The 24122-nt window shown below is 40.6% G+C and overlaps 1 long non-coding RNA gene across 1 annotated transcript; it reads left to right on the top strand.

Annotated features, from left to right (window-relative positions):
• The first annotated feature begins 1955 nt into the window (after positions 1-1955).
• Positions 1956-17408, top strand: LOC119087699. Its single transcript, XR_005091204.1, has 3 exons — positions 1956-2180; positions 16155-16197; positions 16849-17408. It is a non-coding gene; the product is annotated as an uncharacterized LOC119087699 (long non-coding RNA).
• The last annotated feature ends 6714 nt before the right edge of the window (positions 17409-24122 follow it).

The following is a 24122-nucleotide window of genomic DNA, read 5'->3' as shown; positions in this document are numbered from 1 at the left end:
TTATTAGGAGAAAGGGATGTATTCGTGTTCTGTGTGAGCTTTTAATAATGTTTCCAAATGTGCCATCTTTTCTAACTTGAAAACTAAATATTTTCATTGATGAAAATCTAATTGCAAAGCTAAAAAAAAAAAAAAAAACCTAGTGACCCAAAGAACCCACTACCCACACATCCTCTCTTTCATCTTTTTGGTTTCATGCATATTATCATAAAATAATTCACAGAAACGCTGTACTAAAGGGTAAAACTTTATGAATATTTTCTCAAAACACATTTACTATGAATCACATTTTTAAATGGCTTCATGGGCCTTGATTAACCTTTGACCTTTCTTATGTTTGTTAGAGTTCAGATTTATTTAGCTAGAACAAGGATTAGGTTTAATGTTAGGGTTAGTGAAGTATTTGTTTCTCTGTAGGCTTTCATAATTGCCAACTTGCACACACGCACTCACACTTAATGATTTTTCCGTGTCCCTGGATCATAAAACTGTGTTGGGGAAAAACCCTGCCTTTGCATGTGTTCTTCCACAGAACTTGCTCCAGGAATGTTCTAGTGTTCCCTTAGCCCTGGCTCTAGGTCCTGCTTCTTAATTCTTGGACAGTCTGGCTTTTGGGAATTAGACACTGTGCTAAAGACTTTCTGGAGAATGCCTCTTGTCTCGCAGTGCCCACGGCTACCATAAGGCAATTAGCAGTTTGTGTTTTCCCTTCTCTTGTCCTTGTCTGGAGAGAACACACCAACTTGCCTGCTGGTTTAAAGAGAAGGCTCTGCAATTGCACAAGAAGCCATTAGCTGTTGGTGTCGTTTCAAGCCTGGGAGATTAGAAAGCCCTCTCAGACACAGCTGGACTCTGACTACCTGGGTGCAAGTCTAGTCGAGGGGGGCTCAGGGCAAGAGGGAATGGCTGACGTGAGAAGAGCCCACCTTTTTAGTTCTGGGCAAAAGAAGACCAACTGCAGGCTGCTTCTGACCAGTTTAAAGAAGAGTGGTGCTCCTTGAGTTTGAGGAATTCTAAATGGCTCTTTTAAAAAACCTGGCTTTTGCACCTTGTAGCATCACCCTCCCTCCCCTGTATTTTAGGATGCTGTTTGTATGTTCTCTCTTTTTGTTCAGCATAACAACAGCGGGAAAATGCACAGCTTACATTCTGCCAAGGCACTATGAATACAGCGGAAAAGTATGGTCTGAGAATTTGAGGACAAACCTCATCATTTCACCCTGGTACCCTGTGAAAATGCATTCTGAAAGAGGATTTATGATGCCTCAAGCATAGAGTCACTTGGGAAAAATATATAGCATACAGGTAAATTTAGCTTTTGGATACACAGCAAATGTTTTTTTTAGTATGTACATAATCCCTGATCTGTGTCCCATGAAAGTTGGGACATACCTATATCAGATATGTTTTCACTCTCAATCTGGCTGGCTGACGTAAATGGTATCTGTGGACTTTTAAAGAACGTGACCTTATATTCTCCTAGGATATTTTAACATAATTTCATTTAATTTTTATAATGGCGCTATAATATGTACATGACCATTTCTGTTAACAGAAAGTAGGAAACTTCATAGAGTGGAAGACCCGTGTCCTATATTCCACTTCCCATGAGTGGTAGAGAGATGCATTATAGACTGATCACATGACTCCAAAACCCACCATCATTCCAAGTTCCCCAAGGGATTTAAAGCATGTTAGGAACACTTGGCAACTCACTCATCTCCATGATCCAAGCTAATGCCTAGAAAGCCGACCTTAAGGTCTCGTAGCTCTCCTCTGAGGTTCACAATGTAATTATAGTGCTTAGTGTTCAATGCAGACGCATGCATCATCATACTAATTAAGCAACTGTCTTAATTACCAGGTTCCCCAGGGAAGCTGCTGTGCCACGGCCAGTATTTCATGAATAGTTCTGAAAATAGACATTATCTCTTCTCTCCGCAGAGAGAGTGATGAAAGCCCAAGACAAAAGGAGACTGTAGGACGATGCCAACAGAGACTTCTCTGACGGGCTTGTAGCAAAGAATCATTATAATGGATTATATGTTCCTGAGTGGCGCTGCACCATGAGACTTAATGGCAGTGAGATCCACTGGGCTGAACCTCTGCTGGTGTGTCTCACAAAACAGAAAGGCAGCCACTCCCTATGGCTTGCTCCCACTATCATCTCACCAGTAGCAGTGAGTTCATTTTTAAAAATTATGTGTGTGAGTGTGTGTGTGTGTGTGTGTGTATAAACATATATATATATATATGTGTGTGTGTGTATATACTGGTGAGGATTGACTCCAGTTCAAGTCTCTCTTCTCCGTCCTAAAAGAGGAACAGCTTTCTTATAAGCAGAGGGGCCCAACATCTCAGAGAGAAAAATAAGTCAACTATATGGTAGTTCAATTGGCTACCAGCAGTGTTTTATCCTAAGTCCACTTCAGATTGTTTGTGCTCTACATCCCAATCACCACTAGCACCACTGTCCCCTCCTGTCATACTACGCATCAGGTAATGACTGTAACATGACATTCGTCACTGACCCTGCTTGGTTTCTGAAGGTTGGCAACTGCAAACATTTTAATGAGAAATAGCCTGCCCGTTATCCACAGAGATAAGACTTATACGGAAACTCTGATTAGCTATTGACAGTTCCCACATTGGTTGGTATTGAATGCCATTGTTAATCTTCTTAGTCAATTGGATTTAAACCCACCTGGGAGACTGGCCAGGCACAGGAGTGCCTGTGAGGACATTCACACAGAGGATTCCTTGAGGTGAGGAAGCCATCTAGAGTGAATATGGATAGTCTGTCCCCATGAGCTAGGTGCCCAGACAAAAGCAAAGTAGAAAACGAAGGAATGCAGCTGGGTGCTGGCAGTCTTCTTCCTCTGCTGTCTGGCTTGTCACTGCTCTGTCCCACCATACTCCCATCTCCATGATGGACTGAGCCCCCAAAACTGTGATCCAACACACCTGCCAAGTATTTTGTCATGGCAACCAGAAAGGTAACTAATGCCCCTAAAATCAAGTCGCAATGAGCAGGACCTATCTGTCAGGCTCTGCACAGCCTTCCTGAGAGCTCATCCAATGCTTGCTGTAGATGGGAGCTCAACAAATTCAACTTTCCACTTGTACAGAGCAAGGCTATGATATTTCTAAATTCCAAAACCCAGAGCACAACCACTGTTCTGCACTGCCTTCCAGAAGGCTAGAGAAGAACAGAATCCTAGCAGACTAAGTTCATGGTTAAAAACTAAGGTGATTAGTGTGTACACGTGCTGGGGATGGAACTCAGGGCTTTGTACATGCTAAGCACCTTTTCTACTACTAAGAAACACCCACAGGAATTCTTTTGATTTTTTTTAACTTTTATCATTAATTGGGACTTGAAAATATTAATACCCCTCATTTATACTTGGACATAAATATTTGGAAAGTTCCTCTTTGCACCCCTGCAGGGGTACTGGTTTGAAACCCATGTCTGTGTGGAGGCTGGTTATTATTTTACCTCATAAAGAGGTAGTTTCATCTTTTCCAATGCTATGGTAGACTTTGGAGTTACTTTAACTCTGTATTAGCATCAATCATCACCATTAATTGCTACTTACTAAGGAATCATACAGTGTTGTACACATCAGAGACACACTTGAGAGAGCTCAGACTTCAGGAGGAGAGAGAAAGCAGGGACATGGATTAGCTTCTTTTCATTCATGTAAAGATGCTTGTCTGCCTTGCCCTGACTCTCAGGAATACTGCCAACAAGGAGGGTTCTAGAATCCTAATCTATTAGCACCAAATAGCATGATAAGGCTGACATGAATCCAAATGACAGAGTGCCTTCGACATCTCCTGTTATTAATTCCAAGAGCTGGAGCAGCAGTGAGAGCGGAGGATTAGCCCCTTCTCCTTTGAGAAACTTGTTCCTCTGTCCTTATGTAGACACTAGCCTGTAGACAGGAGGGGAGGCTGCTGGGGTATGGGAGGCTGCCAGAGGTGTGAGAGGCTGTCAGAGACAAAGACTATGATCAGCACCAGGGCTCAATCACCATTTTTTTTCTTCTGGAACTTATCCATTTGTTGGTTCCTTATTGGATCTTTTTCCCAAAAAATGTGACTTTTGACAAATGACTTAACCTCTCTGTGCATTCCTTTCCACATAGAAGAGAATAAAAATAAGCTTATAGATGAAAGTGCTTAGAGCAATGCTTGGCTACTTGTCATTCCTGAATAAAAGTTAGCTAATGTTAAGATTTTGTTTATTATATTTTTTTAGATCTCTAAACTTGTCTCTGCTTTATTATAATAATTTAAATGATCTCCTAGGATATTTGTGTTAATAAATTATGCTAATATCATATATTTTATGATGTTCTACAACATATTTTACATTGGTGGTAGTTATGAAAATGGTAGAATCTAGGCTGGTGGCATGGCCCAGTGGATAAAAGTACTTTCTGCCAAACCTGCCTGACAGAGTACAATCCCCTGAGATCCCCATAGTAAGAAAGACCCAAGTCCCATAGGTTATCCTCTGAACTCCAAACATATGGGGTGGTTCTGGTCTGCTCTCTCTGTCTCTGTCTCTCTCTCTCTCATTCTCTTTTACATACACATACACACACACACACACACACACACACACACACACACACACACACACACACCAAATAAATAAATATATGTGTTCATAAAAGACAGAATCTGTCACTCTCTTTATATGCACAACTCTTATCAGGCTTTGCTAAAGATGAAATATTTGTTCATGAGAAGTATGTGGAAACTGATGTCTTCATCTATGCTGCAGGACAGCTTAAATAGCACCATGATCCCCTTACCCTTTAAAGCCTGGCAGGCCCCTCCCTACATCCTTCCCATCTTCCTTAGGCAGACCTGGACTTCATATATGTATGGTCGTCCTCTATAGCAGATCTTGGGGATTTCATCATAAATGTTCCATTTCATTGAGATTCTCAAGTCCACTGGCTCCTGTTGAGCAGCATAATGTTTGGGTTTATTTTGATTTCTCATGCATCTGTAGTCCCTCTTTGCTCTGTTTCCCACTCTGTGCATCTTGTATTACTCAGTTAGCAAATGACGTCATAAAACCAGCTTTCACAGGGTCCTTGTTTCATGTCTCGGAATGACTGCTTTCTACCATTTTTTTATCCCTTTATTTGTCTCTGTTGGTCTGATCTGCTTGCCTCAAACCCATTTCACTGTCCTTTGAGGCCTTCCTGGTTTAAAAGTGATGCCTTTGCATTTGGGATGAAACTAGCAAGCTTCAAGATCTAGTTCTAGTCCTCCTCCGCACACTATTTGGATTTTCATAATTTTCTAGATAAGTTAAGAATATGTAGCATGTATTTTATTAGTGCCAAGCATGTATGAATAAATAACTTACAAATATCCACCCATGTGGAGCATTTGTCTCCTGATGGTTAATATGAAAGTTTCATTGAAGTGTTATGTAATAGTGATATCTTGGTGTTTGTAATTTACTATAGTGTACGTACTGACTTAATATAGAGCTACCATTTTATAGGAGTCATTGACAAAGCATGTTCTTCCTTATTGAATAGCCTGATAAATTTCAAACAGTTCTGCTTTTTAAACTAGACTGTTTTATTCATTAATTAATTGTTTTTTTCTTTTTCTTTCTTCTTTCCTTTCTCCTCCTACTTCCTTCCCCTTCCTCCTCCTCTTCTTCTTCCTTCTCCTACTCTTCCTCTGCCTCCTTTTTCCAACAGGTTGGCCTCAAACTCACTAAAAGCTGACCTCTAATATCCCTATAACCACCCAAGTGCTGGGATTAGAGGCACATGCTACCACAATCAGGATATTTAGATGTGGTACTTTTTTTTTTTAACTTTATTCACTTTAAAAGAATGGCATGAAGATAAATCCACACTCTTGCTAGCGTTTCTGTTCTTTTAGGTAATAACGAGTAGCTGCTAGCTGGGAGCAGCAATGCTCTCTTGTCTCCCTTCTCTAGTTTTAGGAATGCAGTTCCTTCATTTGTGCTCCATTTACATCTTGGTTCCTCTGCCATGCCCTGTCAGTGATGAAGACTTATCTATCACCCTGCACTGGTTGGTGATGCAGGGGTGAGCTTGCTCTGCTCCAGTTTCTGCATCAAGTCTCAGGGACACAGACACAGCCTGTTCTATGTGTGTTCCTCTTGCCTAGTCATAAAATCCTGTGGATTAGCCTCCTCTGCGTCTTCACACTCTTTCTTCAGTCTCTTCTTGGTTCATTCAGATTCTCTTTCTATCATTTGCATGAAAAGGGGATCATTAGGAACATTGGTTGAGACTTTTTCATGTTCAGAATTCCCAGTGGGTCTCGGGAGGGAGCTGGCTCAGTCAGTAAAATGCAAAAGGACCTGACTTCAGCTTCCCTAGCCCTCATGTGGAAAGCCTTGGATGGCTCCCACATCCTCAGCACTAGAGTGGACAAGAAAAGTAACTCGCTGGCCAGCCTGCGAATCAAGGAGCTTCAAGTTCAGTGAGACATCCTGTCTCAAACAATAATTGGGCAGAGCAACTGAGCAAAGACATCCCGTTTCAAACTCAGGTCTCCCAGTACATGCACATTCATGTGCATGTGCAGGACACACAGACTCACACAAGCACCACACACACACACACACACACACACACACACACACACACACACATACACACACACACACAGCACATTTTCTGTGAACTGTACACATGAAATCTTAGCTTGATATGAAATTGTTGGCTTACACAATCCTGTCTCAAGGGTCCTGTGGGTATGGCCCTACCCGTCTCTAATGGCTACTTAGAATAAACCAGACATGTACCTCATGTTTCTTTTCCTTTGCAAGTTACCTTTATCTTTTAAAAATATTTCATTTAGTCTTTCATGCATGTATACAATGTTTTATATTATACCCGCCATCCATATTCCCCGACAACGCCACTAGACCCCACAACACGTTTGTCCCACTTCCTGTTTTCTTTTTTCCATCTCTCGCCTTGTTTGTCAAACAAATCTTGGTTTTTTTTGTTTTTTTTTTTTTGTTTTGTTTTTTTTTTTTATTGAGACTGCTACTGTCACTGGAATATACAGTGGAATTTGATGACTCCATTTTGTTAACTGTCCCCTGGCATATTTCATAGCCTTTCCTCTTCAGGTTCATGGTTGTTGTTGTTTTTAATGGGGTAGGAAATATTTTTAGTTATTTATGCAAATATTTGCTTTTCAGAGCTGGAGAGATGGCTCAGTGGTTAAAAAGACTGGTTGCTCTTCCAGAGGACCTGGGTTCAATTCCCAGCACCCACATGATGGCTGACAGCTGTCTGTAACTCCAGTCCCAAAGAATCTAACTCACTCTTCTGGCCTCCTTAGGCACAGCATGCATGTGGTGAACAGATATACATTTAGGCAAATACTCCTAAACATAAAAGTACTACAGCTAGCACAGTGGAAACCCTGGCAGCAAAAGTACCTACCATAGTTAGTTAATCTTTCATTCTATTGGGCGTGATAAATTTAATTCAATAGTTATATACATTTTGATTAGCTTTGAAAATTATAAATTTATAAACTCAAGTTCCATTTGCTTTTGGGATACCATCTTACAAGGGCTCCAATTTGCAGTAAGGCTCATTAAGGAAGAGAATGGCTTAGTTGCCTTTAGCCTACCGGCTATGGGTGGGTTAGGACTTCTGTTGGTCTTTTATGTGTCGAACATACAGATTGCAAGCCCAGTGCCACTTTGAGATCTTTGTCAGCAGTTAACTCTGCAACTCACACACGATTAAGCCTGTATGATAATGAGTATTCAGAGATGGGTAATGCCTAGGGGTGCTCACCAACCTAAGACAGAGCGCCTGTGTGACCTGGGCAGACATCTCCATGACAGGTAAGGTGACCTGCTGATGTCAGAAGCTCATTTTTTAGTAAACGGGGGACCTGTAGGGCTCTGACCCCCGTTTTGGGTAACTGTAGCCTTGCTTGCTGACCTTGATCTTGATATCCTCCCTATGCTAATTCCCTGCCAGGTTTCACCCTCCTAAATGCTTAAGGGAAGTTCCTTGTCTGTGTATCCTGTATAATGGATGTTAACAGCTTAGATGCAAGATTGTAAAACATCAGTAGCAAACTTCTGCCCTCCGGGATTCTCCCATTGTGCTGTAAGCCTGTATTTAAGACCTCCCTCCTTCAATAAACGGCATTCGGCATAAAAAAAAATTTAAAAAATACTTGTTTGATGAGTAGCTTGTCATTCCTCCTCAAGAAATAGCAGGAACATTGAATAGGTTTGTGGGTGTTAAACAGTTTATCTAACACTTTCTAAATATTTCAAACTTTTTCCATTTTCTATTTGATTTTTCATTTCTGACTCCTGTGTCTTCACTGTGATTTCCTCTAGGTTTATTATGTCTTTTACTTTTGTCTTGGTTTCAGTGATGATTGTGTTTCTCCGTGAGCTTTTTTTCTGAAATTTGTTGATTCATATTCCATAACCTTATGTTAAATGTGTTGTTTCCTGCATCTATTCTCTCATCCTGGCTTCATGATTGTTCTTTAAAAGATAATCAATCCTTAGGGTTTGAAACACTTGCATCATGGGTCTAAAGAAATGACTCAGCAGTTAAAACCATTTGCTGCTCTTCCAGAGGGCCCAAGTTCAATTCCCAGCACTTCCATCAGGCTGCAGTTCACAACTTCCTGTAACCCTAGCTCCAGGAAACCAGGTGTCCTCTCTAGATTCCTCAGTCACCTGCAACCATACACACACACACACACACACACACACACACACACACACACACACAGTGTTATTATTGTCATCATTGCTTCCCATCTCCTTTTTGTTCATTTTGAGTCTGTGTGTTGATGTTGTGCTTTCTCATTTAGATTGCTTACTGTTGAAGAACAAGTTATATTTTAGAAAGAAGATATTTCTAAACTATTTTAGTAAAACAGATCCCAAATCATGCTCTCACATAGCAGCTTTCCACAGTCCAAAACTCTGAGCATTGAGTGTCCAGCTAATATGGCTGACATACTTCTCTGAGTCACTCTCCTTCCTTAGCCTCTTAGACCCAGATGGAGGCAGGTTAAAAAATCTATTTTATGAGCCCAGTCCACATACTTCCCATGCATAATATTGCAAATAAGGTGTTCAGGTTTTGCACCGCAGGTTTTGACCTTTTTTTCAGGAAGTGTGTTTATGTTATTTCTTTCTGGGTTCAGCCAATACTGAGGTTTTTGTTGACATCTCTCCCTGTTTCTTTCTGGGGATTCACAAAGTAGCTTATGTTAGAAACCTAATGCTCTGCATAGTCCTGAGAAGCATTTTCAAGTCTAGGAATATATTTCTTTCCTAGTTTCCTTGTACATGTGTATAAAATCTTGCTTGCTTTCCTCTTTTGTTTTTAATATCTTGCAGTGTAGGGAAGGGGAAGTTCTGGCCATGCCCATTTGAGTAGTGCACACTTTGAGGATCCTGCCCTCTCAGGCACTTACTGATGGTTAGTTAGCAGTTGTTGGTGCAGAAATGGATGGCTGCAGGCTAGCATAAAGAATTGCTAAATTAATGTATATGCTAATGGAATGTGTATGTTAAACCTGTACGTTATGCTTTCTGAATTATCTGTATCTAATATTCCATGGAAGTATATTTAAATACACAAGATTAGTCAATTCCTCCTCGATTTCTGAGAGGCATATTAAATGAGATGTTTCCTGGTAGTTTCATGTATTTCTTTTTCTTTCATGATTCAATTTTTTAGAGGTGAAATGAAGTTTCTTTCAGTCAACACAATCAGAAATTTTAGGAGATTACTGATAAGGAATTAAAATAGAGTTAAAAAGTGAAGGGACTTTGTATGGCCTGAGGTTTTGTAGTTTAATGTCTGTTTCATTGGCATCACTTTCTTTCTATAAGAGAATTTGTTAGATGATCAAGTCTGGATAGTTTATTGCTGGGCATGCCATACTTCATCACACTGCTAATTAGCTCAGATACTCCAAGAGGTGAGATCATTACTTTCTCTTGGTAGCAACTGAGAGGTCTTTTGTGTTGGAGAAAAAGGCCAGGTGTTTGACTTCAAATAGGAATTACTACCTAGATGTCTGGCCTAATAATAACAAAATACTCATAGTTCCAATCCAAGAAGTAGGAAGGGAGTGCTCTTTGCAACTTCTTTGAATGACGCTCACACACACACACACAAAATGTATTAGTAAATTAAGTATCTCTGGTGATATAAAACATTACCCCACAAATAGTCACAATAAAACAAACACCATCTTCCATGATTTCTGGGGGCCAGGAATCTAGGAGAAGCTTTTCTAGGGGACTCTGGATCTGTCCTCCTCATAAGGTTTCACTCAAACTGCTGTTAGGGGTACAGGTATCTAAAGGCACCTAGAGCTGAAGCATCTATCTGCAAAGTTACCCATGTAGCAATGACAAGAGACCTCAGTTCCCAGTGTGTGGGTATCCCCATAGGACTGCTGGCAATGTAGCAGTTGGGACTGTGAGGAAGAAACAGTGGGGGGGGGGGCGGCGAAATGAGAGGGGAGAATGAAGATTCTTACAGTCTAGCCTGAGAACTGTAATACTATCACTTTTGCATGTTTGATTAGCTATATAGACCAATGATAGTATAAGCATATGAATATTGGGGGATGTAGATCATTAGAACCATTTTGGAAAGTGGTAGAAGTTTAACACCATCAGGAAGTAAACCAGACATAGTCTCTGTCTCTGTCTATCTCTCTGTGTGTGCCTCTGTCTCTGTCTCTGTCTCTCTCTCTGAGTGTGTGTGTGTGTGTGTGTGTGTGTGTAAATATAACTATTCACTGCTTTGGTTAGTCTCCTGATCAATAAAACATGCATGTAACAACTGGTAGGACTTGATAGGTATCATTATCTATGTCATATGCATGGGATGATGAAATCCTTATATTCTGGCAGGAGAGAGAAATTTGTCAGTGAGTAGACAGGGACACTCCACTTTTGGATAAAAGAAGCTTGAAAGTTATTGTATAAAAGAATTGTGGCCGGGCGGTGGTGGCGCACGCCTTTAGTCCCAGCACTTGGGAGGCAGAGGCAGGCGGATCTCTGTGAGTTCGAGTCCAGCCTGGACTACCAAGTGAGTCCCAGGAAAGGCACAAAGCTACACAGAGAAACCCTGTCTTGAAAAACCAAAAAAAAAAAAAAAAAAAAAAAAAAAAAAAGAATTGTGGGGGGAATTTTGTGAGCTCCTGTGCAGAATCCAAAGGTGGGAAATTGTGTTAAATCTGTCTTTTAAAGGCACACAGAAGTTGAGAAAGATTGAAAGAGTGACTGGCATATCAGAAAGCAAGAGCATGATTGTTGAAAACTTTATTTTCCAAAACTGGGCACAATAGCTCCAAAGCTATCTGTTCTTCTTCACTGTGACCTTTTCCCACGGACATGGAGATTCTGTGACTCCATGATCAAATATGAGAGCCTCTGGGGCTGCTTTCCTTAGTAGACCATAGTAGACATGGTGTCTTGCCTTAATCTGTCATAACCCTTAATGAGCTGCCTGCCCTTTGGAGCATCATTGAGGTCCACACTATGAGAATGCAAGCCAAGTATAGAAGCATGGAAATGAGTAGTCATGTGTTTGGGAGAGAGAGATCATGGTGTCAAACCAATGTCATGATCTTTGGCCTGACCCGAGACAGAAGACACAGGAGAAGGAGGAGAGGGGGAAGACAGTGGCCAGAAGTGAATGAGGATTTTGTTTTCAAGTGTTGAATTTAAGGTGTCCATGAGATTTAAAAAAAAAAATTATTTAAGTCAAGTCTTGGACAAGCAATTTAACTGTGTTCTTACTCTCCCATCATTTTTGCCTTCTCCACACATCCAAATTACTTTTAATTTTAACAGAGGGCAGCAATCCAGGGAGATATGGGTTGCTACTGAGTCCTGACTAATAGTTCCTCGCAGATCTTCACAGTGTAGTGGCCCTACCATCCCACCAACCCACTCTTCCCGTTCTGTATTTTTGAATTTCTAATTATGGGCATAAGACCCAGGTAATGACTGGGCTACAATTCCTGTAAGACAAATTATGTACCTAATTATAGGCATACAATGATATCGAAGCATCGGATGCTTCTATAGAGAAGATAATTGTCAACCTTTGCACTGCAATTAAGTCTAAATGGGAATCCTCATCACTTTCCAAATGGGCAAACAGCAAGCCAGCTTTGATTGGCTGTATCATGGCAGCACATGAAATGGATTTGCTGCACAGGTTAATTAGTCATCTACAGATGTCACAACCCTCTGAAAACTCCACAGTGAGTCTAAATAGCAGAGTTAATTCCCAGTGCAGTATGAAACTCTGCATGGATGTTTTTTATGTGCCTTGTCTTTGGCAGGCTAAGCTGTTATAATTCTGCCATCTATATGATTTATGGAAAATGACCATGATTTCTACCCATCAACTCAAATATAGACATGAGTGAAAGATTCAGGAAGAGAGAGACCCAGTTTTAAACTCTACTTGCTCTCATTCTTACACTGAAATTTTGATTACTGTTAACTCTTCTCAGTTCAGAAGTTTATTCATAAACTATGTTGTAATTCATCATATTTTCTATGTATCTCTATAAATCCTTCTCCAGTTATTCATTGTACACAGAATTCACTACAGTGGGATATCTGTCTGTAGTTGTTCCTGATCAATGATTGATAGGGGAGCACCCAGCTCATAGGGGTTGGTGCCACCCTAAGCAGGTCGTCCTTGGTTGTATAAGAAAGCAGGCTGAGTAAACCATGGGAAACAAGCCTGTAAGCAGTATTCCTCCATGGCATCTGCTTCAGTTACTGCCTCAAAGTTCCCACATGATTTCCTGCCCTACCTTTCCCTCAGCGATAGACCTTGATATGGAAGTACAAGCCAAATAAACTCTTTCCTCCTCTAAGTTACTTTTGGCCAGAATGTTATGCCACAGCAATAGAAAACAAACCAGGACTCATATCATGGTAGAAGAATATATTTCAAAAACTTTACTGCATAATATAATACAGATATATTTCTCAGTCATGTCAGAGTGCAATGTGGGAATTTCTGATTCAAGAAAAGCTTTCCTGAGAATGAGGAGCTTGGGTTTCTGTGTATTGGGGTCTCATCTTTTCCTGAGGCTTTGTTACATACTCATTCAGAAGCGGATGCACTGGAAACAAATGTAGAATCCCCCATGGCTTGCACACCCACCCCAACACTTTTCATCCTTCTGCATGTGTGTCATTAGTGAACGTGGGCCACATGGCCAGCGTGTATACAAATACGGGAAGCAAAGGCTCTGGTTGGACAGCTTCATTCCTAAATGTAACCCTACACTGTAGAAGAAAGGGCCTTTCCACTACAGGCTGATAGAATCATGTCCATGGGTTCTGCACTTCCTCAATCTTAAAATCAGTTATCAATTCCCATCTGCCCTATTGCATTTTATTCCAAATATGCCTTCTCAAATGGCTGAGCTACTGCTTCTATGGACTGCTGGGTGGATTCAGGGCTGTTGGTAATCTTGTTTCTATTTCTTAAATCATGTCTCACCCATGTCTTCTAATCTGTTCAAATACCAGCAATGAGAAGACATTTGCTTAGGTAAGAGTCTCTCTGGTACCCAGAAAACATTTTCTTGCTAAATTATTAAATAATACAAAACTCCTTGACTGGAAAATCCTCCTAACTTTCAGTTGCATTTTTAAAAGATTAATTTTATTATCTTGTGTGTGTGTGTGTGTTTGTGTGTGTGTATGTGTGAGTATACTTGCAGAAGCTAGAAGAAGGTATCAGATGCAGAAACTACAGATACAGATGGTTGTGAGCTGCTTGATGTAGATGCTGGAACAAGAATCTAAGTCTTCTGGAACAGCAGCAAGTACTCTTGACTGCTAAGTCATCTCTCCAACCCTAATTTACCTTGTTCAACACCATTGTCAACAAGATCCTTGCACATATATTGGAGATTTACTATTTATATGGCTCTTTTTTCTAGAGAATTTTCAAATATATTATCTTTGTAGTCTATGTTTTTTTTGGGGGGGAGGGGTCATCCTAGGACATAGTTGACTAAGGTCTGAGGGTTAACTTCTAATGCCCAAGCAGAGAATGACTTGGCATTAATCCAGATAATCTGTAGACAGGATGATAAAAGTTATCTACTTAATTCCTTCATTTTACAGACAAGAAAACAGAGACCTAGGTCTGGAAATGGTTTGTTTATGACAAAGAGATGGAAAGTAGCAGAGTCAGGTAGAGTCTAAGACTTCTAAATCAGATCTAAATTGGAATTGTTTGCTTTTACGAATAAAATGTCATTGTCATTTTGCATAGAGCTAACTACTACATCATGTTTGACTTGCTCTCTAGTTGATTGTCACATGAGGTCATCCTCAGTGGCGTGCTTATCACAACACTTTCAGCATCCACCTGAATGCTGATGTACCAGTCAACCAGCTGTCTTCCCAGAATGACAAATACTTTCTCCTCTGAGTTCTCCCCCAAAACCCTTTTAGCAAAGACAAATAGAGTTATTCCTGGCCCAGAGGTATAGACTCACTGCAGAGGTGCAATCCAAGGTTTTTATAGCCTCACAACTCAGCTTCTCATATCTCCTCTCGAGCTTTGTTTTCATTGAGCAAAACTCATTTTGGCTCAGCACTGCAACTATGGCACATTTAACTGGAACAAATGTGTTTTCTATGTAGTCTATATCTTTATTGACTATAAGAAAGCTCATAAACCAGCATAGATTAGGAGTCACCCGTATACTAAAAATGAAATGATAAAAACTGGAGACAATACAATAAAACATATTTTCAAGGCAACACCTGATGTTGCTTTGTATGTTTAGTCAAGAGACTTGAAAGCAACCAGGCACAGTCTCTTGGACTATACACCTTTAGGTGATGTGCATCTTCCTAGGCTAGAACAAAAGGGAAAGAGAAGAAGCCCTTTAGCCCCCCTGAAGGACAATGAAGTCCAATCCTTCAAGCCCATCAACAAAGCACTTTGAAGAGTGTGTACTTGCTAGAGTAATACGCAATTTGTGGGAAGCCACTAATTGCCACTTATATAATGTGGTTTTAAATCTTTCCCGAAAAAGTACACAGCTCCTTCAGAACGAGGCATTTACAAGCTGCAAAGCTTCCAAAAGCTCTTGCCTGGGGTGACTGGCATTTTCCTGCGCTTGTACTTATTATGACAATTGAACTTCACTGTCCTGTGGGGATAGGGGAGCTGTTGGCCAGTAATGAATGGAAAATGCTAAAAAAGAAAGCTGCTGTTTGACGGAGGGCAATATAATGTCAGGCCACAAAACTCCTTTTATGGATTGATGGTTCCACAGTTGCAAGGCTGGACTAGCCTTTCTTGTTTAAAAAAAAAAGAAAGAAAGAAAAAGAGAGGGAGAGAAAGAGAGAGAGAGAGATGGAAGGAAGGAAGGAAGGAAGGAAGGAAGGAAGGAAGGAAGGAAGGAAGGAAGGAAGGAAGGAAGGAAGGAAGAAAATTGGATCCAAATGACTTACTAAGCAAAACACTCCTCCTAGTCAAGTGAGCACATGGCACCTGGATCCTTCTATTCCCTTCTCTAGAGCAACATCCAAACCCACTGCTCTCATACATTTTTACTTTCCTGGTTTCTGTGGTTACTCCAGGCTATATACTCACATCTACAGATTTGGATCTAGGCACCTTGGGTGCGAGAAGAGGCATGAATTTGGATAGGAGTTGCAGGGACACAGAGGAAGTTGTATGGGGAAGAGGGTGGAGAGGAAATGCTGTCAAGAGTACTCATGAATGAAATTCTCCAAGCTAAATAAATAAACAAACAAACTGCAAAAATGAATGGATGGTTTTTGAATGACAAACACCCTCCTCAGTTATTAAAACCCACCACTTAGCTATCCTCTGCCTCACCTGAACCCAGCTCTGGGAATTTTGTTTTTGTTTTTGAACTTCAGGAGTTTTTGAAGTTTCCTTCCTAATACATGCAGTGAGTTAGGGGTCACTTACCTTGGCAGTTGGGCCTTTCCACCATATCTGTGTGTTGTGACAATTACCTTCTATGACACCCAGGCCATGGTGAACTCATATCAGTTCTTTATGGTAAGAATTGGCTGTTATCTTCAGTTTACAGATAATGAAACAGAAGCAGACTGGAGAAGCAACTGAGGTATGTATTAAGTTTATGATACACTGCTTTGCTCTTTCAAAGCAATTCTTAACACAGGAGCAGAAGAAAAGAGGACAAACCAAATACAAGAAAATCTAAGTGAAATTTACATAGGTAACATTTGGCGTGGTGGCAGATTCAGTGTACTTAACTTTTCTGCCTTCATGTGTCAGGAATATTAACCCCCCACCCCACCTCACCCCCAGTGAAAAAAATCAATTCTGGGGCTAAGAAAATGGCTCAGCAAGTAAGGGTGCTTGCGGAACAAGCATGAGGAGCTGAGTTCTAATTCTCAGTACCCATTACAAGTCTGGAATGCCTATGAAGCACATCAATGACCATCACAGCATAATAACCCTAAGCATGCAGTAGTGGCACCCATAACTTGGCAGTAACCAACAGCTCTCTAATTGGACTTAAGACCCCCTCAACAAGAGAGAAATCTTGCCTTGTACTGGAAGCTTAAATAACTATTTAGTGCTAGTAAAACTATTCTCCAATAGTTATTGGAGAATCTACAACCACTAATTTACTAAAACAGCAAAATATCTAATAGTAATCTATAAACATTTCTCCTTATACCGTAGATACGTGTAGTGTTTACCTCTTATTAATTACCTCTCATCAAAGAAATCTCTTCTCTTGCAACAGACTGAGATCACTACAGAAAACTACAACCAACTAAAATGCACAGTTCCAACAGATACATCTGCAATAGAGCTCCCACACCTAAGATTCAGAGAATGCTTTTGGAAGAGAGGGCAGAAAGATTGTAACAGCCAGAGGATCGGGGAGTTTGCTGTTCAGATTGTGTCTCCCACTGTTGGAAGCTGCACTCATAAAGTCTGGCCAACATGACTTCCCAAATGTGAACTGAACAAGGTGGTACCAATGGACATGACCAAGTAGATGGGGAAAAGTCCATGAGGCTTCAACCTTAGAAAAAAAATGTAGGCAACTGGGTAAAGCTAACAACAGAAGAAGTGATCTTCCCCAGGGAACTGGTTTTCTACTGCCAAATGGTCAGCTCCCAAAACAAATACGGGTAGTGTTAAATAGACTTAGCAGCGTATTATTAGTAATATGAGTATATATAGCACATATACATATGTGAGTATACATATACACGCAATAACAATTAATGAAAGTAGAGGCCATGAATTTGAAGATGAGTAGGGAAGGGTATAGTGGGAAGGATTGGAGGGAGGAAAGACAAGGGGGAAATGTTAGAATTACATTATAATCTCAGAAATAAAGAAAAGAGAGAAACTTCCTATTCCTATAATAGATTTTTTTTTGTCAGTAGTTTTCTGAATGCTTGTCTTTGCTTCACAAAATCAAATCATAAACATGTATTGGATGTCAGTGTGGGGGAAAAAAGGCTGTGATTGGCCTCACTCTACATGGCTGTAACACCATGGCTGTATGGGATAGAGACAGGAGGATTATTAGGGTTCCTATGCATCTGCTTAGATCCAGGTTCAGTAAAGACCCTGCTTCAAGGGAAGTGGGCAGATTCTCCTCTGGCTTCAATCATGCCTGAGGACACATGCACAAGTTTTACACTCTCTCTCTCTCTCTCTCTCTCTCTCTCTCTCTCTCTCTCTCTCTGTGTGTGTGTGTGTGTGTGTCTGTCTGTCTGTCTGTCTGTGTGTGTGTATGTGTGTGTGTGAGAGAGAGAGGGAGGGAGAGAGAGAGAGAGGAAATAGAAAAGTATTTTATTATTTATTTTTAAGTGTGTGGGTATTTTCCCTGTACATATTTCTCTGTGCTATGTGTATATAATGCCCAGGTGCTGCAGGCTACAAGAATATGAAATAGAGATTCAGATGTGTATGATAAAGCTATACCTTGAAGTGTCAAGGAATCCTTCTAGAGGGAAGCCATGTATAAAGGAATATTTGGTGTTACTGGGCTTTTCACATTCAGCTATTTCTTAGTATGAATTTCTTTTGCTCATGTTTTCCCCAAGAACTCATAACTGTGAGTGGACCACTCCTTGGGCATATATGCTTAAAGTACTTGGATAAGGTCACATAGACAGGACTTTCTGCCTCCAGACTCCCTGCTCCCTTTTTAGCATTTGAGTTAGATATCTGCATTCTGCAGATATCATCTTTAGACAGCTCCAAACAAAGCATCCAAGGGCAAGTGACCTGGCCAGAACACCCACTAGGTGCCTGATGCCCCTGACTTAAGGTAAAACATCCTTTCAGAGATACAGCTTAGCTCCAAAGCCAAGCATCTGTCTCCTAGGTGCATAGTTTTGCTTCTTGTGCAAATCAAGCTCAGACTCTCCTTCCTCTAACAGGTGAAATGAGATTCCAGAGTGACTGACTCAGAACTAAAAGGTTTTTTGCATACCAGGTGAAGGAGGGTTGAGGTAGAATTCCTAAGGCCGGGCAGAATCACACGGCTGGAGAAGAAAGAACAAGGCAGAGTTTTGGTAGCTCATAGGGACTGGGTCAGGTCAGAAGAGTAGGAAAGGAAGGAACAAATATGGATAGAGAAACTGAGGACGAAGATGAGATCAGTAGAAGAAGAGCTTCCTTAGGACTATGAGAAGACAGGAAAAGAAGGGACAGAGAGGAACTGAGTATCAGAATTAAAATGAAGCTATGTACATAGAACTGTGTCTTAGAGAAATAAAGTGGACAAACAAAAGAGCTCGATGTACTTAGATTCTTTTCCCCCAGAATACCCCCATTCCAGCCATAGCATCTTCCCCAGGACTCTGGGAGCAATCTCAGGATAGGCCCCTGGGAAAATTTTGATACCCAGGGAGTCCAAAGGGCCCAGATTGAGTCAGAGCTCCAGGGACTGGATTTACAGAGAACTATGAGCAGCCATATGGGTGTGTGGTCTAACAGTTTCCTCTAAGCAAGAACGTAACAACTCAAAACAGCTTCAGGAAGTTCCTAAAACTAACCAGATTCACTAGGCCTCTGACTCCTAAGAGTAAACAAGCCAAGCCACAAAGAAGAGTCAGACCAGAGCCACTGCCTAGAAGCAGCAGAAACCAGCTGAGCTGCCTGGATGATAAACTGAGGCACTTTGTAAGGACACTTTCCAATCTGTTGAGCTGCCTTCAGTTTCTGCTGTGTGCCCCAGGTTCCCAGCTTTTGTGAGTGGTCCCAGCTTTGGTGATTCAGCTGCCTTTGAGTCATTTCTGCCCCTTTAAGTAACCCTTCACCGATACTTCTATAAGTCACCCTTATAAAATGCATTGGTTCACCAAGGTGAACTTTGGTGGTACCATACTTTGATCCATCACAGTCTTCCTATCTAAGGTGAGTAGATGAATGTGTTGTGTCTCCCAAAGACAAGGTTTATTATACAAACATGGAGCTACAAGTTGAACCTAGGGTCTCTGGTAGAGTAGTAAGTGTTAATAATCGCTGAGCCATCTCTCCATCCAAGAAGCTGCTTGTAATTGATACCCACTGGGAAAGGGGGAAAAGTTTTCTCCAATGGGGTATCACTGGGTGTATCAACCATACTCCAAGGCAGGTCCAGCAGTAATTTGTCAAAATAAAATGGACTTTTTGTTTCATTCTGTTGTGTTTGAGCCTTTTTTTGTCTTACCATTTTTATATATTTATTTTTATATTCATTTTTCATTTTTATTGAGTTTTTTTGAGAGAGAGAACATAAAGTTGAATAGGTGGTGAGGTGGGGAGAATCTGGGGGAAGGAGAAGTTAGGGGGAAGGAAAAACATGACCAAATATATTTTATGAAAAAAAAATTTAATAAAAAATATTAAAGACAGCAATCATAAATCAGGACACACAAAGTTGGGCAGATAAGGAAGAGGGGTGGATCTGGGAGGAGATAGAGGAGGGGATGACCATGACCGAAACATATTGCAAGGAATTATAGAGAACTGAAAAAAGAAAAGAAAGAAACCCTCCCCACAATAGAAAGAAAGAAAGAAAGAAAGAAAGAAAGAAAGAAAGAAAGAAAGAGAAAGAAAGAAAGGAAGGAAGAAAGAGGGAGGGAGGGAGGGAGGGAGGGAGGGAGGGAGGGAGGGAGGGAGGGAAGGAGAGGGGGAAGGAAGGAAGGAAAGAAGAATAACTAAATATACCTGATGATTGCTGAAAAGGAAGTCAAGGGCCAGAGAAGAAATGAGGCCACACTGTGTTCTCCCGCTGAGGCAGGGATCACAGAGTTCTGGCTGTGTGGTAGTGGGTCACTCATAGGTCAACACTGAAGCGGACCACAGCCAGAAAAGGAATCCCCCTGGCACCAGTAGGGCAGACAATCCCTATAACAGGTTCTCGCTCACTCTTTTGGCTTTGGCCCTGCCTACTTCAGACCCAAGTATACTGACTTACACCTGTATGGAACTCCTTTTAAAAATTCCATTATTCCAGAGACACAGAATTAGCAACCTTATCAGAATGCATGATGTCAGAAGGCAGAAGCCTTGACTAATGTCAATAAGGCAGAGAAGCCCACGTGTTCATTTGAGGAGACATAGTGTGAACTCCTTTCTTGGTGTTTGTAAACAGCATAGGCAGAAACAAATGTCTAGAGGTACATGAGGGCCTCCATTGACACCATGGGAGAGATTCACAATTTCAACTTTTGACCATTCACCTGGAATTAGAAGTGACAGGGGTCACTGAATGGTGACCATCAGAATTCTTACCATGCTACTGGCCTACAGGAACAAAACAAAACAAAACAAAATTCTAAAAACAACAAGCACCTAGTCTTTATGTGAAGTTCAATAACAAGCAAGTTCACATTCGAGAAAGAAGCCTTACTACATACAGAAGTATGCCCCTCAGGTTTCTCTCTCAGAGCAAAGAAGGGTAGAATGTGTGTTGTACCCATTTAAATGTGAAAGCCTAAATGTGGTGACACCCCAAGATTTGATAGATACGGCCCATGTAAGGCTTGAAAAAAGAAAAAAAAAAAACCACCTCAGCAAACAGAGGTTTTCTGGAGGATTCCTAGAGCCAAAAATTTAAGGGTCATTGGAGAAATATGTAAGTGTAGGAGATTGTGGTAAAATTCTCAGAGAAGCATAAGGCTTAAGGCCAAGAACTAATTATATTCACTTATTAAATAAACATGCATGACACATTTTTCTAAGTCAGTTTCAGAAAGTGCTAAATACCAGGACTATGGAAAAAGAGTTATACAAGGTATTTAATACATTCTTTTTCTCCACCATGATTTCTTGGTTAAGTGAAGAAATCAGACATGTGGACAGATAATTCCTTTAGTATAGAGGTGTTCCCACATGCAACAGTTGCTCAGCACTAAGACAGTTCTCAACCCACACACTGGAGAGTTTTGCAAGTAGAGTAATGTGATTCTTGAGGACTATTATTCCAAGTGTTAAGTTCCACCACTCACTGGAATAGGCCAACACTGAAAGAGGGCACGTCTGCAGAATGCCCTTGTAGCAATCCAAGTTCCAGTGTAGGGCAGTAAAGTCTGAAGAAATAGTATCTAGTAGTATGGATTTCATGAATATTGAATGACACGCATGCTTTCCCTTGCATTCATTACTTCATGCATTGTTGTGACAGAAGTAGCTTAGAGGCAGTACATATTTTGGCTCATAATTTGAGGGTGCAGTCAGTCATGGTGTAATAAAAACTGCTTGAGACAAGGGGATGCTTCGTGTCTGTACTCAGGGGGCAGAGAGTGGAATGCAAGTGCTCAACTCACTTTTTGCTTTTCATTCAGTCCAGAACCCCTGCCTAGAGGATGCTATAAACCGCATCCGAGGTGGGTTTCTCTGCTCAGGAACCGCCCTCATGGACATACTCAGAGGTGTGCTCCATGGTGATCTGAACTCCTATCAAGCTGGCAATCAAGATTCAGCAACACACTCCTCCATTGTTTTCCAAGCCTCACACATCTATGGCCAGAATACCTAGATTCGGCCTTTCTAGTTTATAAATATAACATCATCATACCAAGTTCATATAAGAAAAGCCTATGGGTTCATCTATCATTTACTGTCTAGAAACAGAGTTAAGAACTACCAGTATGAGCATCAACAGACAGTATTGTGTGTGTTGTCAAATAGGTGCCACAAGCTGAATGAATTTTAAAATCACCTTAAAACCTTTGCCCATATTGAGCATATCCTGATGCTTTCTTTTTTCTTCTTCTTCTTCTTCTTCTTCTTCTTCTTCTTCTTCTTCTTCTTCTTCTTCTTCTTCTTCTTCTTCTTCTTCTTCTTCTTTTTTTAGTTCCATATCCCATCAAGAGGACAGTGTGGTAAAGTGAAAATTACAGTCTGGCTGAACAGTGTGTCAGAAACTGGAATATGCATCAAAATCACCTGGAGGCTTCAGTTTCTGATCAATCAGTCTGGAGGAAGCCTGAGAACATTGATTTTTAACATATTTCCAGAGAATGTTAGTCTGGCTGGTCCATGAGCAACACAGTGAGAGCTTCTGAAGACACTACCTCTCCATCTCTTCCCCTATGTTACTCTAGCTCCAAGAAGCCGCCCTTCCCTGTCTGTACTCTTAGCATTAAGGGAGAACTGCACTGGGTACCATTTTAAGTTTCACGTGTGGTGCTTCTCTCTCCACAGGACTAAATCTCATTCTAATAGATTCCTTTGGGTCTCTTTCATGCTAATATTTAATGTTATTAATGTTCATTAAATTGATTAACCTGCTGTAAAAGATACCCTAAAGAAGAGAAAGTAGTCTTTCTGATGAGAAGAAGGAGTTTGGCTTAGTTATTTAATCAAGTAATCTTAATGATTATGTACCAGAGGATCATTCCTCATTGAGACCAGGACATGCATATTCTGGAACAATTGATTCATCTTATGTCCCACAAAGCTTTCAGTGTTTGGAGAATGAAAGCTCAGTCATGGCAATGGAAACCATACTTTTTATCTAGAAATTGAAGTTTAATTCTGGTTAATTTAGAGTCTTGGAAAAAATAAAAAGATCTGACTTCTTCATTAGAAAAATCACTAATAAACCATGGTGAACCTCAATGCACCTTTAATTAGGGTACCAGCAACCCAGACAATGAGTTCACTTAATTGGGGAATTTAGGGATTCACTACATCATTCCTGTGCATGTGTAAATTGAGGTCAAAACTCTAGCTTGTAAAGTAGAAAAGACAACATTAATTAGCAATTTCCTATAGGTTTGTTTCACTTAAAAAATAAGTGTTATGCATTCATTTCAAGTGTTTATCAGTATTTTTCCTCAACACAAGTCTGGATAGGTGCACTTATGTTTATCTTATGTTTATCCTGTTCACACATGAAGAAAATCAACCACTCTTCCAGCATATGTCTAAGGGGCTCTCATGCTATAGGCATGAAGACTCAGGGCACTAAAGGGAACAGCCACACTGCATTGACCGAACTCAGAAAGAGAAGAGCTGGGAGGACACTATGTATAAAGAAGTTTTCCCACTCAAACAGAATGAGAATGCACGGGTTCCCATCTGAATTACACATCTGCACCCAAGGCTTGGCACATGAAAAATAGCTCATAAATTCTTTAGAATCTGAAATGTAATAGGGATAAGTAAGCCAAGGTTGGGTGGGTTTTACTTATAAATCCTTAATTTACTTTGACCTCAAAATATTCTTCCAAAATCATTCCCCTATGCACTTGGTCATCCATCTATATATATACATTTAATTGCCCATAATAAGTACTCAGCAAGCCCAAGTTGTAGCAAGCTACACACTGGCACCATGAGGAGGAAGTAACTTACTTCCACCAGAGATCATTTTACAGGAAGCTTGGTGACTAAAATGTCCTATCAGGTCTACTTGACAATGTTGTTTTTCCAGATGGAGAGTGGATGGCAAAGTTTTACAAGCACTTGTTTTCCAAATGTGGAAGAACTTTAATTTTTTCTTGTAAAATATTAGTGTTCCAGCCATTGAAATTTTGTAATATGAAGACTTTCTGACAT

Source organism: Peromyscus leucopus, chromosome 1, assembly GCF_004664715.2.
Source record: "Peromyscus leucopus breed LL Stock chromosome 1, UCI_PerLeu_2.1, whole genome shotgun sequence".
Taxonomy (NCBI): domain Eukaryota; kingdom Metazoa; phylum Chordata; class Mammalia; order Rodentia; family Cricetidae; genus Peromyscus; species Peromyscus leucopus.
This window is presented reverse-complemented; position numbering and strand designations above follow the sequence as displayed.